Source organism: Panthera tigris, chromosome B1, assembly GCF_018350195.1.
Source record: "Panthera tigris isolate Pti1 chromosome B1, P.tigris_Pti1_mat1.1, whole genome shotgun sequence".
Classification (NCBI taxonomy): Eukaryota; Metazoa; Chordata; class Mammalia; order Carnivora; family Felidae; genus Panthera; species Panthera tigris.
In genome coordinates this window covers 110,456,151-110,468,821 of record NC_056663.1, presented here as the reverse complement: position 1 = coordinate 110,468,821, position 12,671 = coordinate 110,456,151, and the positions used below count along the sequence as shown (strand labels likewise).

At 36.3% G+C, this 12,671-nt stretch overlaps 1 protein-coding gene across 3 annotated transcripts in view; it reads left to right on the top strand.

The window, feature by feature from the left end:
* ALPK1 (alpha kinase 1) overlaps positions 1-12,671 on the top strand; it is a 129,630-nt gene that overhangs the window by 29,276 nt on the left and 87,683 nt on the right. The window contains exon 1 of one of the 3 annotated variants that reach the window (XM_042984029.1): positions 6,087-7,023. The exons of the other annotated variants lie outside the window; for them this stretch is intronic. The gene's annotated coding sequence lies outside the window, so the exon portion shown is untranslated. Of the gene's footprint in view, positions 1-6,086; positions 7,024-12,671 lie in introns of those variants that run through there. 3 annotated transcript variants of the gene reach the window in all.

Genomic DNA, 12,671 nt, shown 5'->3' with positions numbered 1-12,671 from the left:
TGAAATGCAGTTGAACTAAACTTGGTGATGCAGAAAACTTCTGTGCAGTTTCTGGTTGTATTCTTGATTATCACGCAGCATGTGGAGGAGAAAGGTTAGTCTTTCCTGCTCACTAAGGTAGCAGGGAGACAGGGCACATATAAACTCCTCTATAGAAGGAGGGAGGTGGTTGAAAAAGCCAGAGGTAAACATTCTAGGTTTGAAAAACAGAAAAACAAAATACCTGGAGGCAATATGGCAGGTTTGGCAAGAACACAGGCAGTGAGACAGATCTCCAAAACCAATTCACCAACTTACTAATTAGCTCTGTGTCTTGGGCTAAGCTGCTTAAACTCATACCCTTAGATGTCTCAAGTTTCCTGGCCAGTGGTACCATGCTAAGTGCTCAGTAAATGGTAGGGATGATTAGGATTGTTAGTGCTTAGTAATTTAAGCACTAATGAAGAATGTGTTACTTTTAGGTTGACCAAAAGGGAGATTGAAAACTTTTTTTTTTTAACTGAAGAAATATTGTACTAAAACATATTTAACAGCTCTTCTTCACTGTTACTTTTACAATATAAATCCCTATGTGATCGAAAAATGTAAAAGAAGAGACCAGTAAATATCTAGCAAGAGGGTAGCTACACAGCAAACCGCCATTAATTGTGGTATCACTCAACAGAAGTATAAACTTCCTTAGAAGAAGGAGAAGGAGAAATTCCCTAAATAGGAGGCATGTGTGAATTCTCACATGCAGTCTTCTGACCTTATGCACTTGCAAACTGTATGACCTCTAGATGGCGAACTTGGATAGGGTGAATACTAAGCAATGACTACCTAGAGAAGAAAGCAATGGTTTTTGTTTCGTTAAAGGAAGGACTAAGTTAGATTGCTACATTGATAAAGGCTGTACACTATACCAACCCAAGACAATACTTTGCTGACACACTGGATGTCTTCCTCTAAAGGGGCCGTCCATCTGCCTGTCGAAGTGAGTCTACCCTCAGTCATATGTGCTGTTGAGGGACAAGCCTGCATTAGTTTCTGAAAGAAATGTTTTGGTTCAGAATTCATACGGGCTGCTAGTCACTGATACAGGAGAACAGTATCAAGTAGGGAATATAAATAGATTTCTTACAAGTCTCTTGAGCGTACAGAAATGTTACCCTCTCAGAATATCCATATGTAACGCTATTTAATTATCTGAACCCACCTTACATGTCCAAAGTATCCCCATCTTTTGATCTGTATAAATAATTATATCCTCCCTTGCTCGCTTATTGCCCCTGTTGAGTATTTGTTCTGTACACTTCCCAAGGCAATCCTTTAGGGACCAATTATCATCCTTTATTGACATCATCTCACTGGCTGATGGAGATTTCTAGAGTTCCACACTGGGCATTCAGGACTCCTAAGGGAGCTCTGTGGTACTTTATATGATCTATATGCCCTGCTTGAGAAACATTTTCTTCCTTAAAATTCTACCATGAGGTACTATTTTTAGCATATTTACTAGTTTTACCAGATCACAACTACATGTAATATGTGAATTTGTAGTAAAATTCGTGTGACTTTCCAAAACTGTGTCTGTTCATGCAGTGGCTTAGATGTTTTGTTGCTTCTTTCAGTTGTGAAAAAGCCTAGTAATTCACCCAACATGATAGATGGATAACCTTTTGCTGCATTATAAAAGGGTCACTGTCCCCAAAGCGCCTCTCAGCTTGTGGATCAGGTAAAGGAACATCTCTAAACTTTTGTGGTGCCTCTGCCCTGTCAGTTATCACAAGGCTGTAATTATTGCCTAAACATTGGCCTCCCCACAAACATGTACTTATGGAGTCCAGAAACTATACTATATTTATCTGTTTATCCTTAAACAGATTGTGTCTGGCACATGGTAGTTACTTATGAAAATGTTGAGTGGGTTAAACAATAATATATGTGCTTTGGAAGAACAAGAGAAGGCAGCAAGGAGGAAGTATCAATTTAGGAAAAATAAAAAGAGGAAGATAAGCTAACCACCTATAAGGAATTGTGCCTATATTAGACAAATTTCATTCCAAAAGTATAGAAAAAGAGAGAACAGCAGTGGATTGTGTCCAGCCAAATACATTTATTTTTACTAACCAAATTCTTGAGAGGTTGACTTATAAACTAATGTGCTAGTTCACCATTTCCTGTAGAGAACATCTCTTCAGAGATTACAGTTTTTGTGTCCAGGTTACAGCATTGCCCTTAACCAATTCCACTGACTTTGCATCTTCATTCATTTCAAAATGAAGAAAGTCCCTAACTTTCAGGATGGGGCAGTTCTGGCTTTCAGGTATCTTCCAAAAGCTTCTAAAAAGTTACTCTAAGATATGGTAGGTAGAGAAGTTATCAGAATGTTCGGAAATTGTAGATTTAGATTTAAAGATACCCACTGGTAAAAGCCATACACTAGAAGGTAGGAATGAGGAACAATCAGAAACAGACTCTGAAAGACAGTTCAAATAAGAGGAGCTACACATTACCCCAAATTTTTACTCATAGAGTTGACAATGGAACATCTGACATGAAATAATAGGGATGGCCAAAGACATGAGGACCATGCCTAGTGATGGAGAGTATAGGACTGTCATGTCTACACATGGTGAACACTCAATAAATGCTGGTTGAATGAGTAAGCCATTGTGTGCCCGAGCTGCTGTTAAGGGAAGTCATGAACTGCTTTGTTAAAGGCAGGGTTTATTTATTTACTTATATATTTACTTAGGTACATGTAAAAAGGAATCAAAGTGACATGCACTATTAAAGTGTACATAAAACAGGGTAGGAAAAGTTAAAGCAGAAACCATTTAGAAGAAAGGAAGAAAGCAATGGCCTAGAAACCTGAGATGAGAGAATCATTACAATGAAGCCATGAGCTTCCTGACAACCAGTTCAAAAGGGAAACATGCTAGATCATACATTCTCATCAGCCAGTAAAGGGGAGTTTATAAATTCATCTGGAAATGGAGAGTTATTCTTGGAACTTCATTCTAGAAAGAGTTTACTGCATGGACACTTAAATAAGAGGAAGAAGACATTTAATAAGTTTTTCATCAGCTACATACATCTTATTCATTGACTAAACTTAAAGGTAACCACCACCAACATACCCTATGTAAAATAATAGATGACAGAGAGGGGGAATGGGTTAATATATGAACATACACACCTGCCGCTCAAGCAAGAAAATACAAATATTGACCACAGTCCCCATGTTTGCAACTAGTTATGAGACTACATTTGTAACTTCCTTACTACACTTTCAGTAAAAAGGAGGAAGACTCTTCTTCCCTATAGTTTCTGAGCCCCTGTAATCTGTCCTTGGGTGAAACAACACCATATATTGGTTATTGATTTGGAACATATACCATTTTTTCTAGACCAGTACCCCTACCTCATAAGATATCCTCCAGCTGGCTCTGTAACTGAGTCTTCAATAGACTATTGCTTTTCTATAAAAAGCCAGCTGCTCCTGGGTTATGGTAAGACCAGTGAGTCCTGTGGGAAATTACCTATAACATCCTGACCAGAAGCAATGTTATGTGGATTACTGTTGGTGAATTAAGCCTTCAGGAACTCCACAGAATATATTGCTAATAGAAACGTAGCAGGGAAGTCAAATCTCTATCCAGAACAAATATCCATTTTATTGAGAAAAATTGCTACCAAGTCCATAATGAAAAGGGTTCAATATAATCAGTCAATAGGAGGCTGGTCATGCCATCTACATGGCTCACGTATTGAACTGAATGCAGAGGTCTCTGCTGCTGCTTAGGCATTCAATAGTGGCAGTAGCCAGATCTGCCTTGTGAGGTTGAACTCATGAATAACCTCCGCCTCTGTCACTATGCCCACTCTGTTCCTGAACCTACTGAGTAATCCTGGTGATGCTGGGGAAAGAAGACAGCTGACATGTGCAGTCCTGGTCTTCTTGCCCACCTGATTCTGGAGGGTCTTCTCTGCAGAGAGAGCCCACTGATGAGCTTTAACATGAGGCACAAGCATTCTCACACCATCAACCTATTTTAAGACCCCCATGAGTGTACCTCTACCCTAAACCTTCTTATAATCCAATATTGTTCCTTTTAACTTCTCATCAAGCCAAACCTTTAGGTTCTATGTATAAATCTTCACTATAAGAATCTTTATTTCTAGGTCAATTGTGCAATTCAATTGACTTATCCAAGTTCTTAGTTTGAAGATTTATCTTCCTACTTGTCCCTCAGAGCCAACAGTGAGAAGAGCTCTGGGATCAACTTATTTACGGCTGGTGCCAGTATATTACATGCGCAATGATTAGTGAATCAGTCTTGAATCTTTTCTTCCCTGCCTACAGGAAATCCCATGAGGCTATATGAGTGGGTATAGGAGTGGTGGCATTTGAGCAGGATTAAGTGTCATGAGAGTTGGAGCCATTTTCTCATGAAACTTCCTTGTGCCTTTAGAACTTGCTCAAGTCTGATCTTGTATATGCAACTTCAAGTTGAGGATGGAGAGCTTCTTTGTACATCCAAATTTGAGAACAGGTCAATCAAATAGCGCTTAATTTGGAAGGCAGCTCGGGTCTAACAAAGAGTCCATTTCCTATGGCCAGATATTCAGTCTCTGTTAGGACCTAACAGCAAAAATCAAGAGCTGTTTCTCAACGAAAGTAGTTATTTGTCAAAGATGTAGGGCTTTGCTCTCAGTTATGGAGCTATACTATGATTCTCTTATTAGGGAGTTTCAGAGGCTCAATGGTTTGTTGCAGACACTTTGTGCACATTAGATTTCCTGGATCACAAGATCTAAGTAGCAAGTGTGGCTTATTCTTTAAACTGAACTGGCTGAAGAATATTCTTTTGCTTTGGGGCTTCCTTAAATATAGAGCCTTATGGTTTATTCAATAAGTAAGAAGGAACAACACCAACGTAACATTATTTTGTTTCTCTCATACTAAAAGCCCACCATATGTGTATGCCTCTTTCTCTATGGAACTGGATACAAGGTGAAGCAAATTGTCTTTAACTTGGAGGGGATTCCTTTATATATCACAGATCTCTAGACTCCCAGAAAAATCAGTGAATTAGTAGATCTCTGAACTTTCATAGAATTCATCTCTTATCTTCAATCAGATAAATGTCTTACCAAGGTGTCTTATGTATTTGCTACTTTCTGACCTAATTGTGATAACAAATCCCACATGCTGGAACTAGCACAAAGAACCCAGAATCTCTGGTAATTGTAGTCATGTTAATAATTTTGACCCAAAGGAGCTATGTTCCTTTTTTCCTCCTTAGTCTAGCATTTTAGAATTCATTTTCACACATATTCCCCTGACTTCTGCTATATAAATTAGAAAAAAGCCATACAACTCTTTTGATATATAAGCTCTCTTCTCTGGGTATGATCTGGTCTGACTCTCCTGATATTTAGATACCTCAGCCCTAAAATTCTAAGAAGTAAGACATTGAAGCCCCTTGATTCTTTTTTTTTTCTTCTTCTTTTTCTTTTCTTTCTTTTTTATTTCCTTCCTTCCTTCCTTCCCTCCTTCCTACCCTCCTTCCTTCTTTCCTTTTCTGGGTAAACACCATATATTGGCTTTATTTTTATTTATTTTATTTCTTTAACTTGATACACAGTAAAATTGACCATTTGTTTGGTCTTTATTTTATAATTTTAACACATGTATAGATCTGTGTAATAACCAACACCACAATTAGGATATGGAACGAATTTCCCTCTAAGCGCTGCTTTAGCTGCATGCCACAGTCCCAAGGGGAAACACTGTTTCCCCTTGTTAAGACCATTGTTAAAACTAGTAAGTATTTAAACAGTTATTCAGGTAGCATAAGCTTTGAATATATACAGTTTTAGAAAGTGATCAGTTTAGGGGCACCTGGGTGGCTCAGTTGGTTAAGCGTCAGACTTCGGCTCAGGTCATGATCTCATGGTCCGTGAGTTCGAGCCCCGCGTCGGGCTCTGTGCTGACAGCTCAGAGCCTGGAGCCTGTTTCGGATTCTGTGTCTCCCTCTCTCTCTGACCCTCCCCTGTTCATGCTCTGTCTCTCTCTCTGTTTCAAAAATAAACGTTAAAAAAAAATTAAAAAAAAAAAAAGAAAGTGATCAGTTTGGTTGTGGATATATAGAACTTTTAGGATATTAGCAGGAAATATATATCTCAGAGTGGAAAGTCAGGATAAGGGTGAATATTTCTTTTATTTTAAACCAGATAATTCTGAGGCTCTTCTAAGTTACCCAGATCCTTGTGCTACAGGCTCCCTTTGGATCTGATTACTCTGCTATAAGTTGGATGAAAAAAATTCTTGGGATAATTTGTTTTATAAATCTTTGTTGCTTGTATACAGTTCCTGATAGAACCAGGGAAGCAGACTGGATGAAGATCTTTGCATTTCTTTTTGCCAGTCCTGTAACATTCCAGGAGGAGATGGGGAAGGCTTCATAGTAGTGATAGTAAAAATCAGAAAAAAAAAAAAGGCCATTTGCTTTTGGTGGTTTATTGTTGTCATTCTAATCACTGAGATGTAGTCTTGTCTGAAAGGAAAAGATAAGCCAGATGGTTAAGTTTCTTTTCATTCTTCAAAAGGTGGATACTAATACCTTTGTGGTGATTGGGATGTTTGGGGTCCTGGCCTCCTGGCACATTGAATGCTTTTAACAGGAGTGGAAACTGGTGCCATCTTGAATAGAAACAAGTGAACTCATTGGGTTTCTATTTGAGGCAGGACAGGGACTAATATCAGTATGAGATGAGTCTCAGAATTTCAACTTTGGGAGACCTGCATAATGGATATAACATATTAAACCCACATAATCAAGAGGTAAAAATATAATTTTTGTATTTTTCAATGACTTAATGTAATTTCAATCTTATTATGCTATTTCATCTGGATAAGGGGAAGCATGAACTAACTAAGTCCCAGCAGATTCCAGTAACAAAGGTTCTTCTGTAACAATTTCGGGTTTTCTTGGACTTCTTCTGAGGAAGATAAGTGCAAGGTTTTCACAGAGGGTAAGTCCAATATCTTTGATTCATCGCATGAGCTTTTAGGATTTTTATCTAACCTGAATGGGTGAGGAAAATGTTTATTGTTTATAGTCCTTTGCTATGAATTTTTCATGTGCCTTTGCATTTTGGAAAAATAAATAAAAACAAAAACAACCAACCAACAAATCTAGGCCCTTGACTTGAGTCTGTCTTTCAAAACTATTAAGGCTTATTTTGTTTACTGCTGTATCCCTAATGCCTAGAATAGGGTCGGACACATAGTAGGTGCTCAATAAATATTTGCTTACTATCTAAATGAAAGACTGAATAAATAGGTGAATGAATCAAAAGTCTAGGCTTTCACTTGTTCCTTTTAGGTATAGTTTCCCCAGCAGAAAAATAATCAAATGAACAGCCACATACAGTAAGGAAAGTAAAGGAATTAGAGTAGATGAAAGTAGATTAATTAAAGTAGATTCACTGACACAGAGAGTAAGATGAGATTCAGATAGATGTCTTTCAATATTGAGTCAGGGGAGGACAGGCAGACAGAAACTACATTTAGAGGTATAAATTCGAATGTGTAAAAAAATAAAAAGCTTTAACTGCAAGCAAGTTACTTATTCTCCCTGAGTGAGTATCCTTTGTAAATAGGGATAACCAAAAATAAATGAATGAAATTTAGCTAAATTTATTACATCTTTATTGAGATATAATTTATATACTAATACAACATACTAATTTTAAGTGTACAATTGAATTTTTAAAAATAAATTTACCAAGTTGTGCAAATATCAGAATCCAGTGTTAGCACATTTTAATCACCCAAACACTGTCCCTTATGCTCATTTACATTTAACTATTCTTCTCATCCCAACCCTCCTTCCCACCCTATTAAATCTACTTTCTATCTCTTTGGATTTGCCTTTTCTTAAAATTTCTAAGAAATTAAATCACAAAATACTTGGTATTTTGTGTCTGGCTTCTTTCACCTAGCATGTTTTTGAGATTCATCCATGTTGTAGCAAGTTCCTTATTATTGCCAAATATTTCATTTAATAGATATTACATTTTCTTTATCCATTCACCAGCTGATGGACATTGGGTTGTTTCTACTTTGGGGCTATTATGAATGATGCTGCTGTGAACATTTGTGGGCAAGTCTTTGGGTGGATATGTGTTTTCATGTCTCTTGGATAAATACCTAGGAGTGGAATTTTGGGGTTTTTATGGTAAATAGCTGATTAACTTTCTAAGAAACTGTCACACTGTTTTTCCAAAGTGGCTATACATTTTATATTTCCACTAACACAGTATACAAACTCCACATCCTTGCCAACTTCTGTTATTTTCTGCCTTCTTGACAATAGTGAATATAATTTTATGAGGAGAAAGCAGCCACCTGTGTTTCCTTATGCCAGCTGTATTGCTAGTGAAATAATGACAGCTAAGATAGGATTGGGATCATTTAAAATATCTGGAATGGAATTTATAAAACTTGAAAAGAAGCAAAAACTCTCTGCCATCCTGTTAATCTTCTTCAAGCTCTACTTTTTTCTAGATTTTTTTCCCTCTTCTATTAGAAACTCTTCATGACTCTCTCAGTAGTCTCCCGGAGTTGTCTCCTACTGGGCCTTATGAGAACCAATTATTAAATTTTCAGGAATTTTGTGAGCCATTTGTCAAACACAACCGTCACTAAAAATTAAATATATAACTTAAAGCTAATAAGTTACTTAAAGACAAACACAGATCTTATTTCTTACTTATTTTGTAGCATTTGACTATCTATGGTGTTGAGATTTCCTATGTCTACTACATTTGCATCATGGACACATTACATAATGGTGTGATACTGCACATCTCTTCCCAATGCTATTTTCAGTGATCCCACAGTGATAGCTTGAAATCACCCATGGTAGGAATATTTACACCACAGAACCTGGCAAATGCTACAAACCAGTACTTTTTTTTCCCTCCCAGAGAAGTGGTTGTTAAATATTTACCGGGTCTAAATTTATCCTGTTGGTATTTTTTAATTAAGTTTATTAAAGGTGTAGATGATTTTGGAGAGAATCATACCATTAAAATATTATTTGGTTCTTTGCTGTTTGTCTATTACCTCAGTAAAATTTTCTTTCCACTAATAGCCTGAATCCACTTCTTATTAATTTTATACTTGGCAATTTATATTTTGGAGATATCGGTGGGAAAAAACTATGTCTACTCTAGCTATTTTTTCTTCATTGTCTTGGTCAGGTATTAATTATAGTGTTATGTCAGTCTTATAAAATGAACTGAGAATGTCTTTCATATTTTTCTACCCTCTGTAATAATATAAATTTCCTAGAAATAATATACATATTTCTAAAAGAATTAGTCAAAATTGACTATGACATCATCTGAAACTGGCACTTTTCTTAAATAATAGATTTTTTTTTACCCATTCTTAGTATTAATTATATCTTAGATTTTTCTTCACTTTAAAAAAAATTTAATGTTTATTTTTGAGAGAGAGAGAGAGAGAGAGAATGCACGCACGCGAGTCAGGGAGGGGCAGAGAGAGGGAGACACAGAATTCAAAGCGGGCTCCAGGCTCCAAACTGTCAGCACAGAGCCCAATGTGAGGCTTGAACTGAGACCTGAGATCATGACCTGAGCCGAAGTCAGATACTTAACCGACAAAGCCACCCAGACACTCCTTTTTCTTCACTTTTAATGGTGTATCAAAATTGTCCTAGAAAATATACACTATAAGCAAATATTCACATTTTTTAAAAAATGTTTATTTTGTATTCGAGAGAGAGAGCGTGAGCGAGTGTAAACAGGGGAGGGGCAGAGAGACGGTGACAGAATCTGAAGCAGGCTCCAGGCTCCAAGCGATCAGCACAGAGCCCTGTGTGGGGCTCGAACTCATGAACTGTGAGATCATGACCTGAGCCGAAGTCGGATGCTTACTCGACTGAGCCACCCAGGCACCCCAAATATTCACATTTTTTAGATGGATTTGTACATGATAGTCTCTTATACTTCTAAAATCTTAATCATAATGGTGTTTATACCACTTTTCCCATTCTGAAATGATTCTCTCTTCTTTTTTCCACTGCATTTTTCTGAAAGCCAATTAATTGGTATTTTCAAATAGCTACCATTTTGATGTATCTGCTATTTCATAAATCACTGTTTTTAAATTTTTTATGTTTATTCACTCTTCCTACTTCCCTATGACTTAGTCTGTTACTCCCTTTCCATTTCCTCAATATGAAAGCAGTTTATACTTCTTCATTTTTATTATAAAAAGTTATCAAGCTATGAATTTTTTCCAGGTATACTTTTGGTTGCATCCTTATGTCTGGAAATGTTTTGGAAAAACACAGTAAGATGACTTATAAGTGCTATTGGAATTTCCAAGCAGGCCGATTTCAATTCTTTTTGTTGTTGTTAATAATTAGAACTGTTATGCATTGTCAAAGAGTTCTTCCTTTTGAGGGTTTGTGAAGTTTCTTTTGATCCTACTACATTATTCATCTTTATAAATGTTCAACAGTAAGGCACACTTAAATATATATTTATTTTGGATAAGAGATGAAGGGTGCATTTATAAAATCATTTTGATTAATGAACTATTTTATATTAATTTTTATTCTTAAGTATAATTATACTTGGGGGGGCTAGGGCAGAGGAGACAGTTGTTTTGAGTAAAATATCATAAACAACTTTGAATGTACCTAACCCTGTACTTATTTCCCTACCTTGTTTAAATTAGAAGTGTGGGAAGAAGGTGATAATAAACAATCAGGAGGAGGTAGAAGAAGGAATAAGAATCACATGACAGAGATGCTTTAGAAAGTTTTAAAGTGCTACAAACATGGAGGAGACACACTACCTAGGAAGGACATTTGCTAAGGTCTAGATGATGGAAATAAAATCTTTCAGAGTATGTTTTACTTTGGAAATGATTGGGATATAAAATTAAGTAGAGAATGATACTAATTATAAATGAGACTTTGGTGCCAGGATTAAAGAGAATACAGCATGACAACTCATAGCAAAGTTTCTTTTTAGTGTCTGAAAGTGCCCAAGTGGCTCACAGCAAGATAAATAATTGGTCACCTGTCTCATAGCTTAGTCACCTCAGAATAACTGGCAGATAATACCTGCCACATAGTAGGTATATGACAAATCCAGGCCTACTTAACTCCAAACCCTGAGTTCTTTCCATTTGCCATAAAGCCTTTCTAGCATATGCTTATAAAGAAAATGGCCAAAATAAATAAATAATACTATTGTGAAATGTATTTTAACTTGTACACATATTCAAAATTATTTGAAATTACCTATAATGAGACACATAGATGTGTCTAGAACTACTAAACTTAGGGTAAATAATGTGGACCAAAAAATGCAGGATCTGGGTTGACGAATGGTATAAGATTATCTAAGTAAAGGACACCCATGAACTAATTACAAAATCTGGCTCTGAGTTTCCTGGGAGTAAAGGCAAAAAGGAACAATATGATAAGGCTTAGATCCTAACAATCTAATAAAAAGAAATGTGTCCATTTTGTATGCAAATCAGAATGTCTCCTGCTTTAACCATAGAAGAATTTATTATGTGAGACTTTAAGTAAAAATAACTCTAAGCAGCATAGTAAACATCTTCAATGGCAATTTTTACAAAACATTATTTTTAAAATTACAATTTATAAACCAATTATATTTTTATAACTAATTATCATAAAATAAGGAAAATAAAATCAGTTTCATTTATAGCATAGTGCTTTCCTTTAAAAAAAATCCTAGCATTAGTAAAGGAATATCATCAATAGAATAATGGACTTTACTTGTTTTCCTTTGTTTTAAATAAAAAATTGCATACATTTTCTGCAATGTTGTACAATTTTTATTGTTTATTATATTTTATTGAAATTGGGTACTGGATTATCTGTCTGCTCTTTAGTTGGGTATCATCAGCTGAATCATCTTTGTCTGTAAGAGCTACCTACAAATTACTGCATCTAAATGTTATCCTGCAACATCTGAATGTTTTTCTGTAAAAATAAGGTAAAGGAAAAAAGCCTGTGACATCACCAGGTCTCTTTCCCCTGATTATCCAGGATCAGATTCCCTAGACAGAAGATGTGGTTAGCATTTGATCCTAATCAAAGGACCCAAAATACGTGGATATAGTTCATTTTAATCTTAGTTGAAAAGATTGTGGATAGACACTTAGGAAAAAGTGAAATCAGCATAATATCTCCTCTTCAAGTGCAGTCCAGCTTTCAGAGTGGTAACTTGGATTTCGGCCTCTTCATAATTGTCCTTGAGGAAAACAGAAGGATTTCACAGCACAGAAAGCAGTGGTTTATGAGGCTGGGTACAAGACAGACGTACAAGAGAACTCTGTTCATCTTCTTCAAAGTGATGCAGCGATGGCACGGCCGCTGCTGTGGCCACATGTAATATAGCCTGTAGCTCTTTAAAGAGGATTAGCTTTCGCGGCTGGGAGCATTCAAAGCTGGATTTCATGTAGAGTGGAATATGCTAATGAAATGTAAATGTCTATGGCAAACATTGCGTAATATCGAAACCCCTCAAAACTGAGCTTTGTCTCTTGCACAGTGGGAAACCAAACTTTATCATGTCAGAAGAAAAAGTAGAAAAGAAACAAC